At 41.6% G+C, this 12727-nt stretch overlaps 1 long non-coding RNA gene across 1 annotated transcript in view; it reads right to left on the bottom strand.

The window, feature by feature from the left end:
* Window positions 1-1172: 1172 nt before the first annotated feature.
* Window positions 1173-12727, bottom strand: part of LOC139814686 (uncharacterized) — a 28243-nt gene continuing 16688 nt past the window's right edge. The window contains exon 4 of the long non-coding RNA XR_011732516.1: window positions 1173-4149. This is a non-coding gene — a long non-coding RNA (uncharacterized lncRNA). The remainder of the gene's footprint in view (window positions 4150-12727) is intronic.

Here is a 12727-nt window from a genome sequence, read left to right as displayed (position 1 = left end):
TACAACCGTAAACATTGTTTACGCGGGAAACAAGCGGGTTCCGCCGGCGAATTTTCCTTAGAATAATGGAAAAGATGAGTAATACACGTATATACATTTGCGTAATTACAACAATAAAGAGAAAAGACATATAAGAATTCAAATTCTTATTCTGAAGATGTTTGAGATTAACATCTCCGAGCATTTCTTATTTTGGATGGATAAAAAACAGAATAAGATTTGTGAGATTGTTCTACAAAAAACATAGCCCGTGCAATCTGTGCTCATTACATCGATATTGAGAATTTACGCGTTTTTTTTTTTTTTTTGCACAATTCATAAATGAAATCAGGGCGGATTTTACAAAAATCGTTTCCTGATTAAATACGTATATTAACTATAGGACTCGCGACAAATATGCGAGTTAAATGTAAATCCAACCGGAGAAGTGCGTAATTTTGATGAGAAAGAAGGATACATCTCTCGAATTCGTTCGAATTAATGAATAAAGCATGAGAGAGAGAGAAAGAGAGAGAGAGAGAGAGTTATGGTGGTGCATATGTGCCCCTATCCTCCGCTGGATCCTCTCGCTGCCCCCGTCCTCCGCGGGGATCGTATGGCACACACGGTCCCCCACCGGTCAGTGCCGCGGTTTTTTTCCCTCTCACTCGCCGCGACAGTAGAGAGATTACTTCATCCGTATCGAGTCGTATTATCGAGAGTCGATTTCTGGGAAGCTAGCGGTACCGGCCTCTCTGCCCGTCGCCGCCACCAGCTCGCCAAATCAACTCTAGAGACGAGGCGCATAACGGGAAAGCCCTCTCTTCTCCGTTTGCGAGTCATGGCCGGAAGCTTGCCGCCGCTGTCGTCGTCGTCCTCCTTCTCCTCAACGTCGTCGTCGTCGTTCCCATCATCGTCGGGACGATTTTTCATTTCGCTTTCGTACGCGATCCCACTCGTAGCGGAAGAATCTGTTCGAAGCACGCGTCACTTCTCATGATTTCTATACGTGAGGATATGCAATGGCATTCAGGAGGAAATGACAATTTAAGAATTTCGGTAATTCAAAAATTTAAAATCTCTTATTTTTCCGCATTCTCGATTCGACAAATATTAATAAAGATGATAACATTTATATTTAATGTGTATTTTATATAAGTATATTATATATATATACTTTATAAATATATAAAAGAAAAATACTGAATACATCTGATTACTGCAATAAATTGTCTCACTAAAAACCGAAATAAGATTGAATCATAAATATAATTATTACGAAGAGAGAAGAAGTAAAGCTGAAGAAAGTGAAATAAGCAGCGCGACACACTTTTCAAGTACTCGACAGCAATGAAGGACGAATTGAAATAACACGATTACACATAGTGTGAATTCATAATTCATATTCCTTACCATGCTTACTTACATATTTGAATAATTAAGAAACGCCAAAATGACGAATTAGTATAAAAAGTATTCTTAAATTTTCAATTAAAAAAGATCGGTCCGAGATATTGTCTTGCTGCGGAAAAAGCTGAATTGTTTTCGATCCGTCAATTTTCATCACATCATTGATCTTGATTCGCGGTAAATCTTTGATGATGTATTCTCCTTGGGGCGACGCAATGCATGGTCAAGATTCGTGTTTGAGGTTTATTTCTGGTTGATTTTGATGGTCGCATGGCCGATCTGTCCGATCTGGCAGATAGATGCGTCGACGATAAAAAGTGTGGCAGATATATTCCGAGACGGCCGGTACGAAGGCAACCAGCACCGAAAATCAAGGTTATCCGGATTAGCAATGAATAAGATTGGCGGCGGGACGCGCGGTGATGGTCGCCTGCCTTGCAGTCCGCTCGTCCTTTTGCCTGGATTTGTAGGACAGTTGAGGATAGCGGAGGATAGCTCCGAGGACCGCCACACGAAGGACCGGAACACCGTCTGGTTGACGTGCTGAAAAATCCATCGCTTCCACCCTCGGTGTCATTTATTTCTCGATGTTTTTACACGTCGCACGCAGAACGCAGATAAAATTCTTCGTCCTTCTCTAAGGCTCAAGAGCACAACATCGACCACTCGATTACGACATGCCTTTGATTTATCTGCGTCCTATTCGAGGACCTCTCACATCGTCACGAAATAAACATGACCCAAAGAAATTTTCGCATTATTCGTAACTGTGCCACGTGCTTACTCAAGGACAAGGTCTTTCTAAATCTAAGCTATTATAGTAGAGCTATCGAATAATTCCGTTTATACTTGAATTCCAATTTTACCGTGTCTGCGAGAGACTATTTGATAACTTCTCTATAAGATAAAAAAATATTGTATTCTATCAACGTCGACCAGCGGTTATGCCATTCAGTTACCATGGAAAACTCGTCCAAAAATGTACGCAGGCAGATGTATAGTGGATAGGTGGGAAGCGCGAGCTGCTGGAAGACGGAGGCATGCAAATTAACAGAATCGACGCTGAGTCGGCCGAATCGCATTTAGACAGACGGCAAGATTCCAATGCGGCTCGACGAGTTGCGTAAGAAATTATTGAAAATGTAACGGGCGTACTCCCTTGCCGCGCACCGGCAGATCGAGAGCATGCACATGCGAGATATCCCTCCGCGAGGCGCGTCCGCGCTGACACGCTCGATCTGCATGTAGCGGTCGTGCATTGAGCTCTAACGGTCAAGTGAGACGCGCTTTTACATAAGCGCGGATAAGCGGCGTGCATAACGCAACGCGACCAGGAGCGAACGGGAACAGATATCCCGGTCGATGGATATGCCAATTGCAAAATTCGCGACGGATACATTTATGGAGAGACCGGGATCTCCCGTTCGCGCGTCCCATGCTCGGCTCGACGCCTCGCGCCTTCTGCGCTGCGAATTGTTACGAGACATGCGTTAGACATGCTGATGCCGATCGAAGGTAAAAGTTTTTTACGTCTAGAGTCTCGATCTAGGAACGGGAAGTCCTAAGTTTCTCTTTACATCGACATTTTTTTCTTGCGCGAAATCCTTTTATCATTTCCGCGATGTCGCGCTAAGGCGATTTTAAACGAACGGAATTTCAACTACGAACAGAAATTTGATCCGCGTAATTCAATCGGTTGCGATATTAGTGTCTAATTTCAATCCCGAAAAAAAACTGACACCTCGATTTTTTGGTGAAAAATTTGACACTTGGATTTTTTGCCACTTCGCTTTTTTGTCAAAAAAGTCGAAGCGTCAGGCCTTTTTTAGGAGACATTGTTAAGAATTTAATTTCGCAACGATCAATATTCATTTTATGAATGTTGCAGAAAATATATGTGAAATGTGGAAAAATAATTTTAAGATTGCATTGTATAAAAAGAGTGTCTTAGTAATTTTAATGTAAAAATATCGAGGGTAATGTAACTCTTAGTTCGCGCAATAGTCTACCTAGGTCATTACCGAAGCGTCTCGCTCGCCGATCGCAAACGCGGAATCGTTACGTCGAAGCTCTCTCGTAATCGAGCAAATGAATAAGTATTTGGTTCTAGATCGAGCCGGCGCGAATATTAACACCGCTGTAACGGAGCTTCGCCACGAATGAGAGCGAGAAAAAGTGACAACGACAAAGAAGTAGTCCATTTCATCGCGACTCGCCGCTTGCAACTTCTCACGTTGTCTTCTTTGCCATATGAAACACATTTTCATTTATGTGCATATTTTTATGTATGTATATAGGTATAGCGAATTATATTGTTTAGCCAATCTATCTCCCCTAGATCAATCATTTTTTTACGATGCTGAGGGGCCCGATTTTCCGCGGATGGAAAGACGAAGAACATCTTACGCGCTCGGCACCTGTATCATGCACCACGTGAGGTGGTGTCCGCGATTCCTCTCCGGCCTCCTCGATTACGACACTCTTCCGTGTCGATTTATCTCGAGCCGGCCGGCGCGGCGGCCGTCCGGTCGGTCGGCCGCATCTTGCGACGCGAGCGTTGCGGCGGAACCGGTTTTCGGGTGCTCTCTCACGTTTGAATGTCGCACCATTTAATTTCACCCGCGGACGAACTTTCGCGACGAGCATCCAATTATCGCGGCCAAGCGGCCATCCGATAAAAGGGAAATTAGTCTGTCCAACCAGGCAGCGCGCTTAAATGTCCACCTTTGTCACCTACTGGTCATGCTTCTGCGTTGATCTCTAAAGGAATAAAATGCACTATTTGTAAGCGTCAACACAAAGAAATTGTTAATTAGATTAAACTATTATATTTTTAACGTCTCCAATTTAATCTATTATTCGCAAATTATGATTTCTTAATTGAGCAAAAATTTATTTCGACAAGCCCAATTAAGTCAGTTCGTTCCAGTTTGTCAAATGTAAAAAACTATTGAAACGTTTTTATCTCCCAAGACATTTATAAATCAGACTTCACTTGAATTTACTACGAAATAGGCGAGTTCTCTCCTCCAAAAACCTATATAACAATTTGCAGCAGCATTCCTGCAGGCACGTTCTCGTTTATCGAGTAATCCGAGGTCATGACCATGTACTTAGAGTTCTAAGCTAGGCGAACTGGTCTTGTGGACTCTTCTAGGCGGAGTTTTTCCACAAAAACAGCTCGTGTTCAGGTTAGACGAGTCGCGGTATCGAATAGAACGCGTTTCAATGGCGACTCGCGTTGCTACTAAGGGATCCGTCCAAGCGAGATGCTCGGCTGAGAGACACGTTAGAAATAAAAGTAAAATTACATTAGAAATCATACTTAAAAAAATTTTTTTTAAACGTTTAGATTTTAGAGATCTGTTGTAAACTACGTTTGTAACATTATAATAAGATATAAACATCCAATTTTATAAAAAAAATACAATAATTATATAACATTTTCTTCCTATTCGAGGTATAACAATTAATTCTGTCACAAATCTTTAATTGTTCGAGAAAAAAATCTGCGAAAGCGACGAAGAGAGCTAGCCTACCACAAGGTGAAAACAACGAAAAGAAAGAGATCTATGTTCCAGCTGGCAACTTTGTTCTAGTCCCCAACAGAGAACTGTTCTTTTATGTACATCAATGTCCAATGCAAACGCCTAACGCGATCGTCCTGAAGGACGTATGCATAGAAATCCGCAGACGCTCGAGGATCTCCTTCAAGGTGACGTCGAAATCGGCCAAAACCTACGACAAGCAGGTTACGGGATTTGCATCCGGTGAACATCGAGATCGACAGATCAAGAAATGGATGGTTTATGAGCATAATATTATATCGTAAATCATAATGTCATTTCCATAGACCGTTGTCGAACAAAATTCACAGAGGACTAGAATAACAAGAAAAAAAGGATAAGAGAAAAGGGGGTGAGGAAAAGAAGAGGAAAGATACGATATTTGCTATAAATGTATTCGTTGCTCTGTGCCCGGCGATTTTGATGCAGCGACGTCAATTTGGATTTCAAATCATGGCCCGGGTGCATCTGTCTAACTTTCGTGGGTCCAGCATTCGATCTTACGTATCGGTATCGCGGGGAGAAAAAAAATGCTGCATCGAGAAAAAAAAAAGGGAGACATCGGTATAATTCTACCATCTCGGCGGAGAATCGGCACGATAATGTTTGCGATCTTCCGACGAAAATCCGAGCGACATTGTTGCCAGGCGATGGTTCGTCTCTCGAGGATTCGTTTTGGAGATCTCGCACTCCGACGTTGAAGAAAACTATATTCAATGGACTGGATATCTAAAATTAAACTCTTATTCTAATGTAAAATAATTCAGGCTGCACAATATTTCACGGAGAAAAAGATTATGCACGGAAATATAAAGATTCTCTTAGAGTATAAATTATTAAAATAAGAAAAAATATTGTTTAAATATCGCGGATACACGGAACTATATTTCATGTCCTAAAAAATAACTATAATACATGTAGATTTAAAGCTATAATTGTTGATCAGATTATCATTTAAAATGCAAGCGACCAACGGATCGACGATCGGACCTGGACAGCTTCTTCTTGGCAGGATATTAATGTCGGAGTCCTTAAGCGGTATCCCGATCGCATCTGACGCGCGGTTTAAAACGGATACAGTCAAATTGCATCTGCTCTTGGCGCGCTGATAGAAATTGCGATATTCCGAGTTACTCTAACCGGCGCATAGGCGCTCGATAATTAATTGGCATGCCTATCGGTCGCAATTTGACGCGGCAGAATCGGCTGCAAGTGACAGATGATAACGTACAATCGGACAGTGCTATCTAAACGGCACATAACGTCAGACAGAATCTATGAATTTATATCTGTCGTGAAGATTTTTATGAACAAAATCTATTAATGTAGATATGTGACGCAGAAGCGTTAGATACATTAACATATATGCAGTATAGAAATTTAAATGAGTCTATATAATCGATTAGAACATAGTAACTATCTATTTTTCTACATAATGATATCATCTAAAAAATATCTCAATGACGAAAAAATTTCAAGTTATATTCACCTAGAATTTGACAGACGTCAGAGACTCGGCCATTTATTATAGGATAAGGGAACGATGCGATGTCGCCCGATAACAGCCTCGAAATGGATGTTAACCGAAGGACACTTTTGGTCGACGTGGGTGTTTGATGTGTCGGCGATATGCAACCAGTGGCAGGCCGAAATGTACACGACATGACACGTTACACGCTCGCCGCTCGCGTCCAGGACATCGAAATGCGCGATAGAGCCGCCCACCTCTATCGCTGCGTTATCAAAATGCACATAAATCCACAGGTCCTGATGCGCGGGAGGTTAAATCTGAATTGCAGGACACCCGGGACCCAGGCGGATCGGACGGATGCAGAGTAGAGTAGAGCTGTGTATACCGGGACCTAAATGCGGTCCGAATTTTTAACCGTCCCAACCGATTTGACCCCACTGCGACCTGCTAAAAAAAAAAGGAGATCAGCCACGCGCCGAGCGAGGATATTCGTGGATCGAAAATCCTGATTTTCCGTATGTATATATACGTATCTTGTTTACGCCTTTATATAATTTCATTCAGAAGGGAGCTAACGGTGAGCGTCGACCAAAATACAAGGACAGGAAAGAAAAGATTCAATCGATATCGCGTTATTAATTTTATGTAGCAATAATCAGATCAGATTTTCAAAGTTAGTAAAATTAATAGAGAAGGTACTCCTAAAATATTTTGAAATAATTTGAAAACGTAAAACTATATCGGATTAAAATGACAATTCTATCAAATCATTAGAAAATCGTAAGAGTGAATAATCAATGACGGATTGTTGGATTGAGCTACAATATTTATCTCAAAAGACGAAAGAGTGTTCGTTTAACGTGGCGAGCTTACAGAACCTGTACTTCGGTTGCAGGAATTATTATCGTGTCTACCGGCGTGTTTTCCGAGATGAATTTCTCGGAGGATGTTTACGCGAAAGGTAACAAGAATACCTTTGCACGAAGGCTAACCCGGCCTTATCCGCCTTATGTTGTGGATGGCTGATCGCAGGGCCGAGAATTGCGCGTATGAAGAAGGACGGAGAGGATCGCATTAAGGAACGGGGGTTCTATTTTCCCCGGCGTCAGTCAGTGGAATCCCGACGGAGACATGTATTTAGGAGAGTCGTGCATCTATCTAGCCGATGGCAACATTAGTCAGGAATCCAGTCTTTGAGCACGGCTACTAGACGCGATTTATATTCCTATGATAGTGCGTCAACTCGTGGATTAACTTCTATTAGAGCGTTAACTGATGGACACTACAAGAAGCAATTCTCGATAGTGTATATAAATAACGAACATCCCTTTCCAGATGAATTCTTACAGCAATAGCACAAACAAAAAAGATGATGAAAATTGAATTTATCTTTACTTGGATTAGACACACTTTTTTCTTTTAAAAATTGATAGTGGAAAATGTATATTAGCAATAGTTAATGCGATAAAAGTTAAAAGAAAAATCACAGTTTTGTATCCATTGAAATAACTTCCTGCGATGTCGATGATCTGTCTCACCAAGATACAGTCTCTTCCGTCAACGGTAGCTACGGATGGTGTAGTCGAGACACACGAACACGCGTCATACGGTTCGAGAACAGTCTGTGACCGAGTTTCGACAGGTAAATAAGCACGCGTATCACGAGAGAACGTGTGACGCGTGGCCTGGCGGTTTCATTTCCTACGTCGTACGAAACGCCAGTTGCATCAGAAAGTTGCATAAGAAAGAGAAAGAGAGAGAGATTCTTTCCTCCGTGGAGCGCCCCGATGAATCACTGCCGGATTCCCTCGCCGCCCAAGTGTAACTGGAATATTCGAAACACTTGGACCGTGGCGATTCACGCGTCGAGTTTCTCGTTACGCTATATACGCGTAGAAGACTCTCGGACTAACCAGAAATTTCCATTTTGAGATATCATAGGAATTTCCGAGCTGAGGACACTATTTTTATATCGTCGTCAACAAATTTAGTTAAAAGCACTACTAATTACACAATTGTACAATATCATTACATTTAAATACCGTTACGATTATGTTTCTTCATAAATTTCTATTCTTTTGGCTTCTTCTTTGACATTATGACTGCTCAGATTTCTGGACATTTCGTAATGTAACAAGCTATACAGATAACTCTAAGCAAATATATAATTAACGACCGAAGGACGCAACCTATAACAGATCTATGGCATTTTTTTAACATCAATGCCAAAGACCCAACATTTTTACCTTTCTTGTTTTCGATATTTGTCGCCCACATCGAAGCCGCTGGTCCCCGAGAGCTCTCTTCCGGGGTAATGGCCGCTGCGGTGAATGGATATGTAAGAACGCTGGCCTTGACATTCGTTGGCTTTCAAATGAAGATTTCTTCGGGTTTATCGATATGTAATATATATATATATATATATATATATCTGTTACCATTTTATATTATATATGTATATATATTTTTTTTAAATACTTGTCGCAACTCCATGCCTTGCGAGGTACAGCTATTTATGTCTTACGTCGAGCATATTCTGACATATCCCAGCACACGTAGTTCGATGACGTTTCCTTCGCTCACGTGAGCGAAACGTGCTGTCTCCAATAATGCAAAAGTAATTGCGGTGTGTCAAGCGTTCGCAGTGTATAGGCGCGCTGACCTACCGCGAATTCATATCATCTTGACAAGAATCAGGACATTACAAATTAATTAATATCACATAATGCTTGACAATGCGTTTGATAATAGAGCACTGATTCTGATCAAAAATTGAAAATTTAAGTATTCATTGCTTAATTTAAAAAAATTTTCCGTAATTTTACTAATAAACATATTGTTTTATTATTTACAAAGGAGATGCAAATCGTGACAGACTTACAGGGATAATTAACATCAGCAATGCGGTTGCTGCTCGAGGTTTTAAATTGAAAAAAAAAAAAAAAAAAAAAATGCATATTTACATCGAACTTGCATGTTTGTACGTTTTTGTGCGATAACTGAATGAAATTGAGCGCAAAAAGGACTAATGAGATGCGGGAGATGATGTTGGCCTTGACCGACCAGGAAGGCGGAGTAGGGATGAACGAGTCCCCCGATCGTCTGGGTCAGGCAGTATTTCAGAGACTTCCTTGCTGAAGTTTTAAGCGATAACAAACACTGCGATATATTTTCTACTCACGGCCTTTCACGTTTCTTTTCGCTATTTCTCGCGAATGCCGAACTGTAATTGCAATTGTTATTGATTTCCTATATCCTATTCGAATTCCAGCCTAAAAAAATCTCTGAAATTTCGCTCGCAAGACGTAAACAACTGTACAGTTATATAAATTCAATCAAAGAAGTATTAGATGCGTGTGTGTATGCCGCAAAAATTATCGACAATTATTTCATAATTGCTACGGAATATTTATCGTGAATCATTCTGTATATCATCATATGTTATCTACAACTAATTGCACTGTTTCCGAGAAATCACTCATTACTAAAATAAAAAATTGTTTTTTTAACAGAACATGTTTTTTCTGTCTTTTAAGAAAAAAAATTGTAAATGTTTATTCGTGAGATATTTGGGCAATAGTGGAGTGTACTTCTGATCATCGTGCTACTTCTTCCTCTCATGCTTTCGGGCCAACATAACGTAGGTTCTGAAAACAGTGTTTATTGGTTTTCTCGCGGCTCTGGCTTATTTTTTCCCACTGCCGCGAACATGCCGGAAAGCAGTAAACGCGTGGAATCTGGGTTCGATGGACCCCAGCTTGATTCTGACGTAATTCGCTTCCAGGTCGTCCACGGGTGGTAGATTTCCTCTCCGTTCACAGAAGCGCGCGCGTGCACACGTTATGTTGGTACAAATTTCACCGAAACCTGTTATGCCACCGATAAAGACGGGTTTACGACTGCAGCGGCGTCACCGTGTATCACCCGATGTCATTGACTTTTGCTGGCGCGTCCGCCAATTTGCATGCTGACAACGATAAACGACTGCTTTTTCCACGTTCTTCTTCGCGATCGCATCGACAGCGAAATTTGCGCGCGACGAACGCGCCTGTTTCGTGACCGGGACCATTCGGCCATATCGATCCTTGTTACATCGCAATAATTTTAAACGATAATATGTCCTTTAACATTCGATTGCATTCACACATCCTCATTCGAGCAGTAATTAAATGTGTATTAACTGTGATCATATATTTTTTCTCACCTTTGCTCTCTGTCACTTATTTTCAGTTCGATTTTTAGAGATATATTCTTTAGTCTTAATGTTGATCAGCTATATTTATATATCTAATGTTGCTTCAATTTTACAATCGTGAACAATTAATTTGTTTATTAAGTATTGACTATTACGGACGTTATACGGCTTATAGATCGATAATATTGGCGTGACAAGGAAAACTTTCATCATGAGCGAGAACATTCGATAGTAGGAACCGTTTGCGAGAGAGGAGGATGACCGAGACCCGTGATATGTTATCGGCGACCCGATTATGCCGCGCATACTCTGACCGAGACCAAAAAAAGGAGTCATCCAAAAAACTCCGGATTTGATCCCAATCTATGCTGATGTAGTATTGAAGCATGAGCTTGGGTCAATCCATGCATAATGAAATTTTGACTTGCATATATATCCGTTTGGTGAAGCTAACACCGATCTACGTGTGTATGTATGCGTGCGTGAGCAATTTACATGGATTCATCGTGGATGAATTGTGAGACCACGTGGAAGCGATGAAAGTAATTTAACCAACATCCCCTTTTCCGCTTTTTCACTTTTGCCGAATAAAAGGGAAACTGCAGGTGGGGCTCGTTCAGTCGTCTTTAAAGCGCCGAGACCCGACAGAGAGCGTGAATTGGGAGATTGTTCCAGAGAAAGAACCTTTCTCTGAAAAATACCGAAAGAAACGCCATAAAGATATTCCACACACATTATTAAGAAACGTTTTATCGATACTTTCTTATGATAATCAGAAAGCATTTATAACTTCTTCAATTTCATCTTTTGAAAGTGAAAATATTTTCGGTAATTTTCTCGGGATAACATATACGCATTCTAAGAATATTCTAAGGGTTTTCTTTCACCTATCCTCGTATCGTTGATATCGCGATACTTTCTAATAACACAGCCAATGCTGGTCGGATGGCGTGTCATTCATATGAGAACGGGTCCCCCATAAATTCTGAGCAATACCTCTTTTTATCGCGGCTGTGCCCCTCCATCTTTCTCCCAGAGAGTGTACGGAGAGATGCACTCGCGCCTCGTCCTTCGTCTCGCGACGAAGGAAGACGCGTCCCATCCTTCTTCCCTCCCCCTGCAAATGCCGGTCGGCGGGCTGGATGCGACGGCATCCTGGTTCGTCCTTGAATATTCAATGGCGGTAGCTCCGAGAAGGGCGAGTGTTTACTTAGTTGCAATCTCGTAACTCGGTCTCTCGGTCGTCCGCATTTTTATGCGTCTGCCTTAGCCTTAATCGTCGTATTATGAGCATCAGGTGTATCCTGACATGGATTTTAGGCACCAACGGATACCGACGGGGGAGCCCGAGGGCACCGCAGGAGTTTAACAGGATGCCCACCGGGATCTCGACAGAGATGTTGTCTTTCTTCTTCTACGCGTCCTCTTCCCACACCCTTGACCTAGCCAGAAGCGCTTGCATATTCAACAGGCGACTCGTAACTTTGTTGCAATTCGAGCCGCGGGCATGGCTACTGCATCTGCATACCGTATTCTTGCTGCTCTTCTCATCGCTTCTGCGCCGTAAACGCGGAGGACCGTCGAAAAAACCAGTCCCGAAAATCGAGGCCCGGCTTCGCCACCCCATGGGGTGATAAGGAGCCACGCATGATTTATTTATGCGTGCGCGGCGAGTTAATGGCCGCGTACGCGCGGGAGCCTCATCTGCGCTGTCATTCTCAAGCTTTTGAAGGCGCACAAAAATAAGAAAGCTAACGAGCTATCAACCCGCCGAAGTCGTCCGACTCGGGACGAGTCTAAATATCACTGCCGCACAGAGTAAAAATTAACCACGTCATAAAAGTCGCTTCCTCCAAATGCAGAAATTGATAAGATAAAAATTGAAGCAAAATTAAGCGTGAGATCTAATCAGTTCTTGTCTTATAATGAAGCACTACATATTTACATTAATATCAAATTACGATAGCATATGTAATAAACTTTTAATCGACGCAATATCGTTTAACATTACGATATCAAAGCTTAAGTCAGACAAGTTTGCAAATGTCATCAATCAATATAAGTTTCATTAATAAATACTATTCGAAACATATATTAAGTATTCAC

Source organism: Temnothorax longispinosus, chromosome 6, assembly GCF_030848805.1.
Source record: "Temnothorax longispinosus isolate EJ_2023e chromosome 6, Tlon_JGU_v1, whole genome shotgun sequence".
Lineage (NCBI taxonomy): Eukaryota > Metazoa > Arthropoda > Insecta > Hymenoptera > Formicidae > Temnothorax > Temnothorax longispinosus.
This window is presented reverse-complemented; position numbering and strand designations above follow the sequence as displayed.